The 15,447-nt window shown below is 35.6% G+C and overlaps 1 long non-coding RNA gene across 1 annotated transcript; it reads left to right on the top strand.

Annotated features, from left to right (window-relative positions):
- The first annotated feature begins 10,544 nt into the window (after positions 1-10,544).
- LOC141551395 (uncharacterized) lies at positions 10,545-15,218 on the top strand. The gene is made up of 2 exons (XR_012484851.1): positions 10,545-11,096; positions 14,209-15,218. It is a non-coding gene; the product is annotated as an uncharacterized LOC141551395 (long non-coding RNA).
- Positions 15,219-15,447: the final 229 nt, after the last annotated feature.

Genomic DNA, 15,447 nt, shown 5'->3' with positions numbered 1-15,447 from the left:
TTAGAAAGTTAGATGCTATACCACTTGGTGCATATATGTTTAGTATTGATATGGCTTCATTATTTATGCTACCTTTCAGCAGGATAGAGTTTCCTTCCTTATCTTTTTTAACAAGATCTACTTCTGCTTTTGCTTGATCTGAGATAAGGATAGCTACCCCTGCTTTTTTGGCTTTACCTGAAGCATAATAGGCTCTGTTCCAACCTTTTACCTTTACTCTGTATGTATCTCCCTGCTTTAAGTGTGTTTCCTGTAGGCAACATACTGTAGGGTTCTGCTTTTTGATCCAATCTGCTATCCGTCTCCGTTTGATGGGATCGTTCATCCCATTTACATTTACAGTTAAAATTTCTAATTCTGTATTTCCTGCCATCGTATTATCCCCAGATTATGCTTTTTTCCCTTGACCCCCCTGATCCCCCTCCCCGATATTTAATTTACAGACCCCCCTTGTGACGCGCAACCCTCCCTTTTTTTTTTTTTTTTTTTTTTTAGGATCCCTCCCCCCTCCCTCCAAGTCCCTTCACTTATTCTCCTTTTCCTTTTCCCTTTTCCTCTCCCCCCTTTTAATGAGGTGAGAGAAAATTCTCTGAAAAACAAATATGTTAATTATTTACTCTTTGAGCCTCTCCTGATGAGAGCAAGATTCACACAATGATTCTCCCCCTCACTAAGCATTTTCTATGCCTCTTCCTGGGATGTAGTTTCCTTCTTTTTATCATTCCTTCCCCTTTTCCTGAAATGACCTCCTTCCCTTTGCTACACCCCCCTTTTTTTCTTTTATATCAGTAAAATCAAATTGTCCTTGAGTACTTTTTATATGCCCACAACAGAGTTACAGTTCTCAAGGGTTCTGTGTACCTTTTTCTGTTTCTCTTCAGTCTTGTGGATGTAGATCAAATTTTTTGTTTAAGTCTGGTTTTTTTCTTAGAAACATATAGAATTCCTCTGTTTCATTGAATGACCATCTTCTTCCATGGAAAAAGATGCTAAACTTAGCTGGGTAGTTCATTCTTGGTTGCAGTCCTTGATCTTTTGCCTTACGGAATATCAGGTTCCAGGCCCTTCTATCTTTTAATGTGGAGGCAGCCAGATCTTGGGTGACCCTTATTGTGGCACCTTGGTATTTAAATTGTTTTTTTCTAGCTGCTTGCAGGATTTTCTCCTTTGTGTGGTAATTCTGCAGCTTAGCCACTATATTCTGTGGTGTTCTTTTTTTAGGGTCTATTTCAGAAGGAGTTCGATGAATTCTTTCCACATCTACTTTCCCTTCTGTTTCTATTATCTCTGGACAGTTCTCTTTGATAATTTCCTGTAAAATAGAATCTAGGCTCTTTTTTTGGTCATAGTTTTCTGGAAGTCCAATAATCCGCAGATTATCTCTCCTAGATCTATTTTCCAGGTCTATAGATTTTCCCAGTAAGTATTTGACGTTGTTCTCCAGCTTCTCATTTTTTTTGTTTTGTTTGACTGATTCTTGGGTTCTCTGTGAATCATTCATTTCTATTTGTTCCATCCTGACTTTTAAGGAGTTATTTTCTTCTTTCACAGTTTTTAGTTCTTTTTGTAAATGCCCAATTTCGTTTTTAAATGAATTATTTTGCTCTATTGAATTTTTTTCCATTTCCCTAATTTTTTTTTGAGAATTATTTTCTTTTTCCAATTCAGAAATTCTATTTTCTTGAGACTTTTTTTATCTTTTCCAATTCAGAAATCCTACTTTCCTGTGTTTTTTTAACCTTTTCTAATTCATAAATTTTGTTTCCCTGCATCTCCTGTGAATTCTTTATTTTTTCCAACTCCAATTTCAGGACGTTGTTATTCTCTATCATAGCTTCCCTTTCCTTTCCCCATTTTTCTTAAATCTCCCTTAATTTTTCTTCTACAAAAATAGAGCATATATTAGGACATAAAGATCTCAAAATTAAATGTAGGAAGGCAGAAATAATAATAGAGTTTCTTCTAGGAGAGAGTTATGTGATGGGGGGCAGGAATCGTTCCCCTTTAGGTTGTTATCTGCTGTCTCTCTGCTGTTAACTTCCTCGGGGTTGGATACCCGCTCTTTCTCTGTATAGAAGGAATCTATAGTTTTTCTGGCTTTTTTGCTCATATTTAAAAAATCTTTTGGGGTCTGTCCGTGGGGTAGGAAATTACTTCTTTACCAGCTTCCTCCCAGACTGGATGGATGCAGCAGCTCCTGCGCCTGAGCTAAGATAGAGCTCTGGGAGAGAGTTCCCCACCCCCTCCCTGGAAGTGCCTCAGAGGTGATTAGCACTGCTGTGCTTGGAGGGCGTTGAATAGTAAAGACAGCACAAAGTCCAGCCTATGTGTCCGGATGGGGAGTCGATGTCTGCAGAAGGTGACGTGAGAAGCCCCTGTGCTCAAACTGGAAGTGTCTGCCAGAAACCGCGGTTCCTAGTTCAAAGGTTCCGCTTCTCTGGGACTTCCTGGAGCTGAGTTCCACTCCCTCCAGCTAAGCTAGGCAGTGTGTGTTGCCTTGGGCCGTATCCACCCACTTGTCAATTTCTTAACTATTCTCAGGTGGTAGCTGAGGCCACACCCCCTGGTGCCGAGATCTGCTGAGTCACCTCCAGGGTCCGGGGAAAATCTAATCTGAGTTTTAAAATATTTTGGCTTTCTCTTCTGAACTGCTAAATAATTAGCAGAGAAGAGCTAACAGCCTGTGCCAGATTCCTTTACCTCAGTGGCTTCTCTGATCCCAGAGCCCTTCCCAGCGCAATGGGTGCAGTATGGGAGCACCCAGCCGTCTGTGCTGGCCTCTCTTCTTCCTCCCCTGGGGACTGACCTTGTCTGTTGAAACTCCAGATTCTCTTCAGCTGGTAAGTCATGCTTCCAGTCCTTGTGGTATCTATCAGTCCTGGGCTTATTCTGAGGTTGATTTATCTAATTGGTTGTGAGGGAGTGAGGACGTTCACAGAGTCGTGTGTTTCTTCTCCGCCATCTTGGCTCCCGAAAAAACTTCCTGATAGTTTTTAAGAAAAATTCCACTTATTCCTATGTTTTTAATAGGAATGAGTGTTGGGTTTTGCTTTTTTCTGCATCTATTGAGATAATCATATGATTTCTCTTACTTTGGCTATTGATATAGTGAATTATGTTAATACTTTCCCTAATATTGAACCAGCCTTGCATTCCTGTTATAAATCCTACTTGGGCATGGTATATTGTGCTAACATTTTATGTAAGATTTGCACATCAATATTTATTAGGTAAATTGGTCTATGATTTTTTTCTCTGTTTTGACTCTACCTGGTTAAGTAGCAGCACCATGTCTGTGTCATAAAAGGAATTTGGTAGGACTCCTTCTTTTCCTATTTTTCCAAATAGTATTCCTAGTATAGGGATTAAATGGTCTTTAAATATTTGTTAGAATTCACAGGTAAATCCATCTGGCTTTGGAGATTTTTTCTTAGGGAGCTGATTAATAGCTTGTTTTATTTCTTTTTCTAAAATGAGACTATTTAAATAATTTATTTTCTCCTCTATTAACCTGGGAAATCTATATTTTTCTAGTTATTCATCTATTTCACTTAGATTATCATATTTACTGGCATAAAGTTGGATAAAATAATTCCTAATTATTGCTCTAATTTAATTTGGGGTTTTTGTTTTGTTCTTTTTCTACTTTTTTAAATTGCATGCCCAATTCATTGATCGTTTCTTTCTCTGTTTTATTCAAGTAAGCATCTAGAGATATAAAAGTTCCCCTAAGAACTGCTTTGGCTTCATCCCATAAATTTTGATATGCTGTCTTATTATTGTCATTCTCTTGAATGAAATTATCATTTGTGTATATGATTTGTTGTTTCACCTGCTCATTCTTTAGAATTGGATTATTTAGTTTCCAATTATTATTTACTCTATATTCCCTGACCTTGTATTGAATGCAATTTTTATTGCATTATGATAAGAAAAAGATTCATTTAGTATTTCTTTCTGTATTTGATTTTGAAGTTTTTATGCCTCAATAGATGGCTAATTTCTATTTAGGTTCCATATACTGCTAAGAAAAATGTATATTTCTTTCTGTTTCCATTCATTTTTCTCCATACAAGTACCATGCCTAACTTTTCTTAAATTCTATATATCTCCTTAATTTCTTTTGATTTATCTAGTTCTGGGAAATCAAGGTTGTGATCCTGCACTAGTACACTTTTCCTCTCTATTTCTTCTCCCACCTCTCAACTTCTCCTCTAGGAATGTGGATGCTTTACCACTTGGTGAAAAATTGTTTAAGTATTGGTGTTACTTCCTTATCTATGGTACCCTTTTAACAAGATGCAGCTTCCTCCCTTATCTCTTTTAATTAGATCTATTTTTTCTTTTGCTTGATATGAGATCAGGGTAATTACTCCTGCCTTTTTTTTTTTTTAACTTTAGTTGAAGCATAATAGATTCTACTCCAGCTTTTTACCTTTACTCCATATATATCACTTTGTTTTAAATGTGTTTCTTGTAAACAACATATTTTAGGATTCTGGTTTTTAATCCAGTCTGATATGCCTTTCCATTTTATGGAAGAGTCCATCCCATTCACATAACCAGATAAAATTCTTAACTCTCTATTTCCCACCATCTTATTATCTCCTAGTTATTTTGTTTTCTTTCCCCCCTTTGTCTTTTCCCCAGTATTTTGCTTCTGACCACCACCTACCTCAATTTGTCCTCCTCTTTCATAGCCCTTTCCTCCTTTTTTATCCTTTTCCCCTTCTATTTCTGTTCTCATTTCTATTATCTCCCCATTTTCCTCCTATTTCTCTATAGTATGAGGCAAGTTTCTATATTTAACTAAATATGTCTGACATTCTTTATTTGAGCCAAATATGATAAAATTATCATTCACATAATGCTCAACCCCTTCCTTCTTTTCCTCAATTGTAATAGGTCTTTTTTTGCCTCTTCATGTGATATAACATACTTCATTTTACTCCTCTTCTTTTTTCTTCCAATATAATCCCTTTTCCACCCATAGCTTTCTTTTTTATATCATCATAGTAAAGTCAAATTATACCTGTCCCCTCTTTGTAGATCCCTAATAAAAATACAGTTCTTAAGAGTTATATACCATATAGTTATGTAAACATTTTACCATTTGAAAAGCATAGTTTTCTTTTTTCTTTGCTTTTTTTGCCTTTTTATGTTTTTCTTGAGTTCTGTATTTGAAGATCAAATTTTCTTTTCAGCTATGGTCTTTTCATCAGGAATAAATGAAATTTACCTGTTTCATTGAATGTCCATCTTTTCCTCTGAAAGATAATATTTAATTTTACTGTATAGTTGATTCTTGGCTCCAGACCAAGTTCCTTTGCCCTTTAGAATATAATATTCCTTGCCCTTTAAAGTGGAAGCTGCTAGGTCCATGGTAATCTTGATTGTGATATTTGAATTGTTTCTTTGTGGCTACTTGCAATATTTTCTCGATGATCTGGTAGTTATTGATTTTAGCTAATATTCCTTTGAGTTTTCATTTTTGGGTCTCTTTAAGAAAAAGATTGGCTGATTCATTCAATGGCTATCTTATTCTCTGTTTCTAGGATACTAGGAAAGCTGTCCTGATGTTTTCTTGATATATGTTGTCTAAGTTCTTTTTTTTTTTTTTCATTATAATTTTCAGTAGTCTAACAATTCTTAAATTGTCTCTCCTGAATCTATTTTCCAAGTCAATAGTTTTTTTTCTGATGAGGTTGTTTACTTGTTTACATTTTTTTCTGCTTCTCCATTTTTTTTTTTTTTTGGTTTTGTTTGACTGATTCTTTATGTAACATTGAGTCATCTGTTTCCATTTGTTAAATTCTAAATTTTAGTTAATTATTTTCTTCAGTTAGCTTTTTAATCTCTTTTGCATTTGACCTGTTGCACTTTTAAATGAATTATGTAGGTCATTGTATTTTTTCCATTTCAGAAATTCCATTTTTTTAAGGAGTTGATTTATTTTTCCATTTCAACAAAACTATTTTTAAGGTCTGGTTTTCTTCAGATAATCCAGAGCTCTTATTTTTTCCCTCCTATTTCTTCTAACTCTCTTTTAAGATGCTTTTTGAATTCTTAATTATCACAAGGAGACAAATTTATATAACTCTTAGAGGCTTCATCTGGAGAGGTTTTGCCTTTAGCATTCTCATTGTTTGATATTTGTTCTTTTCTATCTCCATCTTACATATGTTTTAATCATGAGAAACATATTTCTAAAGTTTGATAGATTCTTTGGCTATATCATTTAAGAAATAACCCAAGTGTATGCAAAGGAAGTTAATCCTGCAGATTAAGTCAAGATTGGAAAGAAGAGACCTAGAGAGAAAATGTGATATCCTTGGTATTATGTATTTACTATGCCTTATCATTGCCACAGTTTCACTTTATGGGAAAACAGTTATCTTTTGGGTTTAATGAGTATGGTAACAGTACAGGCAGAATACTAAGAGGCACATACTCTGAACATATTCTGCAATATCAATACATGTAGTAGGTGGGAAGAGTTCATTTAGATAACTTAACTACCTTGTCAGCTAATTAAAGGAAAATCTATATTTCACTCTAAACCAACATTTGCCATTCCAAAATCACAGATGAAAAATGCATAGATGGTTTTTGACAAAAGAAGTAGTTTTATTGTAAGGTGCTACCATCCTTAAGAAAAAATCATTTAATTTGATCATAATTGTTGAATTGTTTGGATGAATGCTTGAACTAATTGTTTCTTCCTGGAGAATAACTTTTACATTTGTTGAAAACATTTGCTTTAAGTGATATCTATTTTTATTATATCTAATCTTATGTAGTTAGATAAACAATCTTATTTTACAAAAAGCTTAATTTGCTTAAGATATGGCTGATAATTATACTCTACAGAAGGAAAATAAGATAATGACATGTACAAAAGAAATGTGTGGTGATAACTGAAGTAAATTAAAGAAATGTGATTGCTGAAAGTTAGATTTTATAACATTTGGAAGGAAACATAGAAATCATAAAGTACAATCTTTAGATTTTTCAGATAAAAAATAATGGTCCATAGAACTTATATTTCTTGACCTGAGACATGTATTAGCTCAGCTAGAATCTCTGACTAGGAATCCAGAAGAAAATAGAGATTGATATGTATGTATTGATGACCTAATTCTTTTACTATGACAGATGACATTATAAGTGCTCCCCTTTCTTTGTTTTATATAGGAATTATCCTTGAAGCATAGTCTCTAACTATAGGAAAATTCATAGTATTTTTATGGCAATTAAAGAAGGAAGAAATCTGCCACATTCATTCACTTCTTTATACTATAAGAAACCTAGGAAGGTAATTATGAACATATTTGAAAGTCTTGATTTTTCCCAAAAATTTCTTCAGTACAAGACAATCTTCCCACAGTACAAGACTCTCCCACTGTCTTCCCACATTAAACTAGACACAGATGTAAAAGAGAAAATTAGGCAAAGATATAATGGATGAAAATTAAAAGAAACATTTCCAAATGTCAACAATTTGACTTCTTCAGTTACTTCTTTGATAGCTTTATGAGCATAGATATTTTATTGATTAAGAATATTCAGTTTAGTGACATGATATATTGTCTGGCAAAGCACCAACTATAATAAAAATTGGACCAAGTAACAATATTCACAAAAATAAATACATTTGGTTCTATAGCTACTTTTTTTCTGAATTTCAGAATGATGAGGAAGGATATTCAAATGCCCCTTCAAGAGAACCAGATTATTTTCATTCTGTTTTCAAGTCAGTTTTGTTCTGTAAAACCCTAATTATTATTAGTGCAATACTCCTTATGGCCCCATCAAGTAAAAAACTACAAGCCTATCTTAGAAACTAAATTGAAGCATTGAGGGTTGTCAGTGACTTATCTCTTTAGTCAACAATTGAATGGAATATTGAAAGCATAAATGAAATAAAACAAAAATACTATTTTGGCCCTCTTCTTGAGCACAATACTAATATTTCTTTTTTTTTTAATTTTTTTTATTATATATATATATATTTTTATAATATTATCCCTTGTATTCATTTTTCCAAATTACCCCCCTTCCCTCTATTCCCTCCCCCCGATGACAGGCAATCCCATACATTTTACATGTGTTACAATATAGTCTAGGTACAATACATGTGTGTGAATATCATTTTCTTGTTGCACAATAAACATTAGAATCAGAAGGTACATGCAACCTGGGCAGACAGATATTAGTGCTAACAATTTACATTCACTTCCCAGTGTTTCTTCTCTGGGTGTAGCTACCTCTGTCCATCATTGATCAACTGGAAGTGAATTGGATCTTCTTTATGTTGAAGATTTCCACTTCCATCAGAATACATCCTCATACAGTATTGTTGTTGAAGTGTACAGTGATCTTCTGGTTCTGCTCATTTCACTCAGCATCAGTTGATTTAAGTCTCTCCAGGCCTCTCTGTATTCCTCCTGCTGGTCATTTCTTACAGAGCAATAATATTCCATAACCTTCATATACCACAATTTACCCAACCATTCTCCAACTGATGGACATCCATTCATCTTCCAGTTTCTAGCTACAACAAAAAGAGCTGCCACAAACATTTTGGCACATATATGTCTCTTTCCGCTCTCTAGTATTTCTTTGGGATATAATCCCAGTAGTAGCGCTGCTGGGTCAAAGGGTATGCACAGTTTGATAACTTTTGGGGCATAATTCCAGATTGCTCTCCAGAATGGCTGGATTCTTTCGCAACTCCACCAGCAATGTATTAGTGTCCCAATTTCCCCACATCCCCTCCAACATTTATCATTATTTGTTCCTGTCATCTTAGCCAATCTGACAGGTGTGTAGTGGTATCTCAGAGTGGTCTTAATTTGCATTTCTCTGATCAGTAGTGATTTGGAACACTCTTTCATGTGAGTGGATATAGTTTCAATTTCTTCCTCTGAGAATTGTCTGTTCATATCCTTTGACCATTTATCAATTGGAGAATGGTTCGGTTTCTTATAAATTATGGTCAGTTCTCTATATATTTTGGAAATGAGATCTTTGTCAGAACCTTTGTTTTTAAAAATATTTTCCCAATTTGTTACTTCCCTTCTAATCTTGTTTGCATTAGTATTATTTGTACAGAAACTTTTTAGTTTGATGTAATCAAAATCTTCTATTTTGTGATCAATAATGATCTCTAGTTCTCCTCTGGTCATAAATTCCTTCCTCCTCCACAAGTCTGAGAGGTAGATTATCCTCTGTTCCTCTAATCTATTTATTATCTCCCTCTTTATGCCTAAATCATGGATCCATTTTGATCTTATCTTGGTATATGGTGTTGAGTGTGGATCCATATCTAATTTCTGCCATACTAATTTCTAGTTTTCCCAACAGTTTTTTCCGAATAATGAATTTTTATCCCTAATGTTGGAATCTTTGGGTTTGTCAAAGATTAGATTGCTATAGATGTATCCTTTTTTGTCCTTTGTATCTAATCTGTTCCACTGATCTACCGGTCTATTTCTTAGCCAATACCAAATGGTTTTGGTGACTGCTGCTATATAATATAGCTTTAGATCAGGTACACTTAGACCACCTTCCTCTGAGTTTTTTTTTCATTAGTTCCCTTGCAATTCTCGACCTTTTATTCTTCCATATGAATTTTGTTGTTATTTTTTCTAGGTCATTGAAATAGTTTCTTGGGAGTCTGATTGGTATAGCACTAAATAAATAGATTAGTTTGGGGAGTATTGTCATCTTTATTATATTCGCTCGGCCTATCCAAGAGCACTGAATGTCTTTCCAATTATTTAAATATGATTTTATTTTTGTGGCAAGGGTTTTGTAATTTTTCTCATATAATTCCTGACTTTTCTTTGGTAGATGGATTCCCAAATATTTTATACTCTCAATATTTGTTTGGAATGGAATTTCTCTTTGTATCTCTTGCTGTTGCATTTTGTTAGTGATATATAAAAATGCCAAGGATTTATGTGGATTTATTTTGTATCCTGCCACTTTGCTGAAATTTTGAATTATTTCTAGTAGCTTTTTAGCAGAGTCTTTGGGGTTCTCTAAGTATACCATCATGTCATCTGCAAAAAGTGATAGTTTAATTTCCTCATTTCCTACTCTAATTCCTTGAATCTCTTTCTCGGCTCTTATTGCCGAGGCTAGCGTTTCTAGTACTATATTGAATAGTAATGGTGATAGTGGGCAACCTTGTTTCACTCCTGATCTTACTGGGAAAGGTTGCAGTTTATTTCTATTGCATATTATGCTTACTGAAGGTCTTAAATATATGCTCCTGATTATTCTAAGGAATAGTCCATTTATTCCTATACTCTCAAGAGTTTTTAGTAGGAATGGATGTTGGATTTTGTCAAATGCTTTTTCTGCATCTATTGAGATGATCATATGGTTCTTATTAATTTGATTATTAATATGGTCAATTATATTAATAGTTTTCCTAATATTAAACCAGCCCTGCATTCCTGGAATAAATCCTACTTGATCATAGTGTATTATCTTGGAGATGATTTTCTGAAGTCTTTTTGCTAATATCTTGCCAAGGCCCTTCACCCAGACATCTACAAACCATTTTAAGATTAGATAAAAGTCTTGGCCCCAAAGGAATGTCCTGGATGTGTGAGAACTCCCTGCCCCAAAGTTTCTCTGACCCAGGCATTAACTGTCAAAAACATGACGAATGTTCCAACCGCAAACCGTCACATATTGCCTTGACTTTCTGATATATGGTCAACAAATGTTATATCTTTTGTTCTATGGAAATTTACTTTGCTACGTGGCATTCGCTCCACAACATATAAAAACCCTTTGCTTTGCCTCAATAAACGAGCTATTCTGTCACTACACAGAGTAGTTTCCATTCTTTCTTTCTTTTCAGCCCATTCCCAGGCAAACGCCTTCCCCAGCCTCCGGCTTACAGACTGATGTGTGACTTCAGCCGTCCCTAGTTCGAGACCCACGGGCCGGGTCCAATTGGCGCCCGAACAGGGACATGAAGATCCATATCAGCCCGACGGATTGACGAAGAGAAGGAGAGATGAACCGCCTGGCCAGGCCCCCGTCTAAGGACCCCGAAGAGAATCTTCACATACAGTGTAAGTGAACCAATCCGTCGAAATCATGGGCTCCCACCTTTCTAAAGAACAGATTTTCGTTAAAGATCTTAAAGAGAGTTTTAGGGAACGAGGAATTAAGGTTAAAAGGAAAGATCTTAAAAGAAAGCTTTAGAGAAAGAGGCTTAAAAGTTAAGAAAAATAGAGCTCTGTGTCTGTCTGTGTATGTTTGTCTGCTTTGCATTGCTTCTGTTCTGTGTTAAAAGTTAGCAAGCTCATAAGAGATAAGGATTCAGCCTCTGTGTTACAGGCTTAGAAAAATAACAGGCTGAATTGTGGAAATTGGAATTCATTCAGAATAGTAATTCTTTCAGAGTGGTCTTAAATCATGGAATATCTAGGCATTCCCTGTGAAGGCAGAGAAGTGCATTAAAATGGGCTTGGAAGTTTAGAGAAACTCTGTTTGGATTCTGGGAGGGAAGAATGTTCAAGGTGAAACAAACTTCTCTCTGGCAGCGGGAGTCCTAGGAAAAGCCTCTAGTTTGCTTTGGTGATTTAAGAGCTTTGTTAAGTTTTAAAAACAATGATTAAGAAATTTGGGAATTGATTATTTTAATGTTACTTAATATAAAAGTGTTTGTGATTTTAAACCTTTTAACCTGTTGTACCAATTTGTAAGTAAAACAAAAGAAAAAACTTGACTATTTTCAAAGCCTGCTAAAGGGGAGTAACAGCATTACAATCTTATCTGCTTAATACCATACCGCCTGAGAAGCTTCTACTAGTGGCCTTGAAGCACTCAGGCAGAGAAAAAAAAAAAAAAAAAAAAAAAAAAAAGAAAAACTATTTGGTTTGCTTCTGAAACATTGGGTAATTTGTTATCATTATGGGTTATGAATCTTAAAGTTTAAAGTTTAAAAAAAAAAAAAGGGGTGATTACAGAAAAGGGACAAGAGAGATTGATTTGCAAAATTAATTAATAGTTTAAATGAAGCATCTAATCAGAAGAGTTATTGGTTTGGAAGTGTTTAAAGTATGTCAGAGAAAGTTTGAGCAAGTAGGCATTGGGAAGAGAGAAAAATGAAGCATCTAGTCAGAAGAGTTATTGGTTTGGAAATGTTTAAAGTATGTCAGAGAAAGTTTGAGCAAGTAGGCATTGGGAAGAGAGAAAGACAGAGAGATGGGACAGGAGAATGAAGGTGATTTAAGAAGGATTGATTAGTGGGAGCAAAAGATTTCAAGAAGAAATCAGTGGGGAAAAGAAGGAACTAGTTGGAAAGGGGAGTCACGGAGAGATGACTGTGAGTCAGGATGTGTTTTTACAGGGGGAGAACAGCAGTAGGAAGCTGCAGCTGTTTTTGGTTGAAGAAAGCAAACTGATAAAGGGTCAAGCCACTCTTACAAGATGTTAATTGAGTGAACATTTGTTTCTAAAATACATAATGGTTTTTGTGTTTAAAGAATATGATCAGAAATGTGATATATAGTCTGAAAGGGTTATTTATAAAAAAAAAAATGTTTAATTGATGTTTTTAAGAATTTTTCAGATTCCTTTATGTGAAAATAGAAGTTTTAATTAATTGTATTGATTCCAATTATTTACAGGGACTCCAAATATAATAGTTCTTGCCTTTGTCCTTTTGAAAATGTTTTTGTTATGGCAATATGTAATTTGGGATTTTTCTGTGTATTGGGTATTTTAAAAACAAAATAATTGGTACAATTTTCAACTTATAAAACATCTACTTGGGTATATAAGAATTGTGTGAACATTCTGGGATAAATTTCTTATTGTTAAAAGTCTTACAAAATGTAGATGATCTTTTTGTGACAAAAAAAAAAAAAAAAAAAAAGTGACCTTGTCCAAGTCACTATCAGTTTGTTAAATTATTTAGGAGCACAGGGATTGAGAATTTCTTAAAACAAATTTCAATTTGTGAAACATGAGGTAAAATATAAATACAGTAAACAATGTGGCTTTAGGAATGTTATCAGCCACAGCACTTTTGGTACAAGAAAAGTCAGAAATTAACCTTTGGGAATAGTTTAATAGTGAATGTCCTGCACAGGTTCAATCAATTCTGAATCAAAGAGGCCAGGAGGTGGCTAACTGATTCAAGGATTTTAAAATATGAAGCAATACTATTGGAAAGAGATGATTTGGCACTCTCACCAGACCATAACTTTAATCCAGCCATGTTCTTATCTGCTTCCCCTGGGAAACATGTGTACCTTGAACATGATTGTCCAAATGTGATTGATTACCAAACTAAGGTTAGGGAAGATTTGTAGGAAGTCCCTTTGTTGAAAGGCACTGAATAGTTCATAGATGGTTCTTCACAAATAGTTAATGGGAAAAGGAAAAATGGTTATGCTATTGTTAATGGGAAAATTTGACTCTGGTTCAAGCTGGATTCTTGCCAAAAGAATGGTCAGCTCAAAATTTGTGAATTATATGCAATAAATCAAGCCCTAAAATTTCTTGAAGGACTGATTCAAAATATGCTTGGGGAATTGTTCATATATTTGGGAAATATGGGAAGAAAGGGGAATGGTAAACAGTAAAGGAAAGGGATTGGCACACAGGGCATTGGTCACTGAAATTTTGACTAATCTTATGTTACCTAAGAATGCTGCAGTGATTCATGTGCAGGGGCACCAAAGAGGAAATTCATTTGAGATAAGGAGAAACTGCTTTGCAGATGAGGAAGCAAAGCAGCCTGGAGAAGAGGAATCTGTAAGTACAGAGGAGATGGTGGAGCAGGCAGATTTAGGCCAAAGCACCTGTTTCACAGCTAAGATCCTCCAATCTGTGGCCCAAGCTATAGCATCCTCCCTCATCATGTAAAGTGGAAAGGGTGGATAAGGAAATTAAACAACAATTGACTGAATTGGCATTAGAGACACAATTGCCCTGGACCAAGTGCCTTCCCCTTGCCTTATTAAGAATTAAAACAAAACCCCTGAAGAGATGTGGAATTGTCACCTTATGAATTATTGTATGGTCACCCTTATCCAAAAGGGATTCAAAATTCTTCCTTGTATCCAATATTTGAAACCAAGGATTTGTTTTTAAGGAAATATGTTATGTCTTTACTGTAACATCTGAAAACTTTGCAACTAAACAGGCTTATTGCTCAGACTCCTCCCTTAGGATTTCAACAGTGCATGAGTTCTAGCTTGGAGATGGGGTCCTGGTTCAGACATGGAAGGAGGACAAGCTGACCCTGAGATGGAAAGGACTGTTCCAGATCCTCTTGACATCAGATACAGCAGTGCTACACAGGAAAGAGAGTGGACTCAACATACCAGAATTAAAGGACTGGTGGACTCCGAGGGTGTGGACTTCCCAACTGAATGCAGAGAACAAACTGAGACAGACATTGAAAAGCAACTGATGAACTGTGCATGTAAAATCTTGATAGCAGTATTGAAGCCTCACTATTAGATAAAATATCTATTACTGACACTTCCCCCATTTTTCCCTGGTGTCTTTCCAAGACTTGGTCTCAATCATGTCCTACCCCATTTCTTATGTAAGCTGTGACTGAGCCCATGACGGGATTAGTGTGACCCCGGGTGGTGGATGATTTGAGGTTTGACTTATTATTTCCAGAACCATGGCAGTAAGACCACGCAATTGCCATGACGGGCAACCTCGAGAGGTCTGTTTCCCACCCACTTAAGATAGAATCTGGTATAATATACCCCTGAGTTGGTGTGGTTGACCCCGATGACCTAAGACAGCATTTGGTGGCATGCTATTGATATAGATCAAACGCTCACTCCCCACAACTGGAGGCAGGTCACATAGCCTAAGACAGGCCTGTCACCTTACAAATGAAAAAAGGGGGACATGCCAAGGCCCTTCACCCAGACATCTACAAACCATTTTAAGATTAGATAAAAGTCTTGGCCCCAAAGGAATGTCCTGGATGTGTGAGAACTCCCTGCCCCAAAGTTTCTCTGACCCAGGCATTAACTGTCAAAAACATGACGAATGTTCCAACCGCAAACCGTCACATATTGCCTTGACTTTCTGATATATGGTCAACAAATGTTATATCTTTTGTTCTATGGAAATTTACTTTGCTACGTGGAATTCGCTCCACAACATATAAAAACCCTTTGCTTTGCCTCAATAAACGAGCTATTCTGTCACTACACAGAGTAGTTTCCATTCTTTCTTTCTTTTCAGCCCATTCCCAGGCAAACGCCTTCCCCAGCCTCCGGCTTACAGACTGATGTGTGACTTCAGCCGTCCCTAGTTCGAGACCCACGGGCCGGGTCAATATCTTATTTAAGATTTTAGCATCAATATTCATTAAGGAGATTGGTCTATAATTTTCTTTCTCAGTTTTCGATCTACCTGGTTTAGGTATCAGTACCATGT

Source organism: Sminthopsis crassicaudata, chromosome 1 (genome assembly GCF_048593235.1).
Source record: "Sminthopsis crassicaudata isolate SCR6 chromosome 1, ASM4859323v1, whole genome shotgun sequence".
In the NCBI taxonomy this organism is placed as follows: Eukaryota; Metazoa; Chordata; class Mammalia; order Dasyuromorphia; family Dasyuridae; genus Sminthopsis; species Sminthopsis crassicaudata.
Note: the sequence above shows the minus strand (reverse complement) of the source record. Positions and strands in the feature narration are given on the sequence as shown.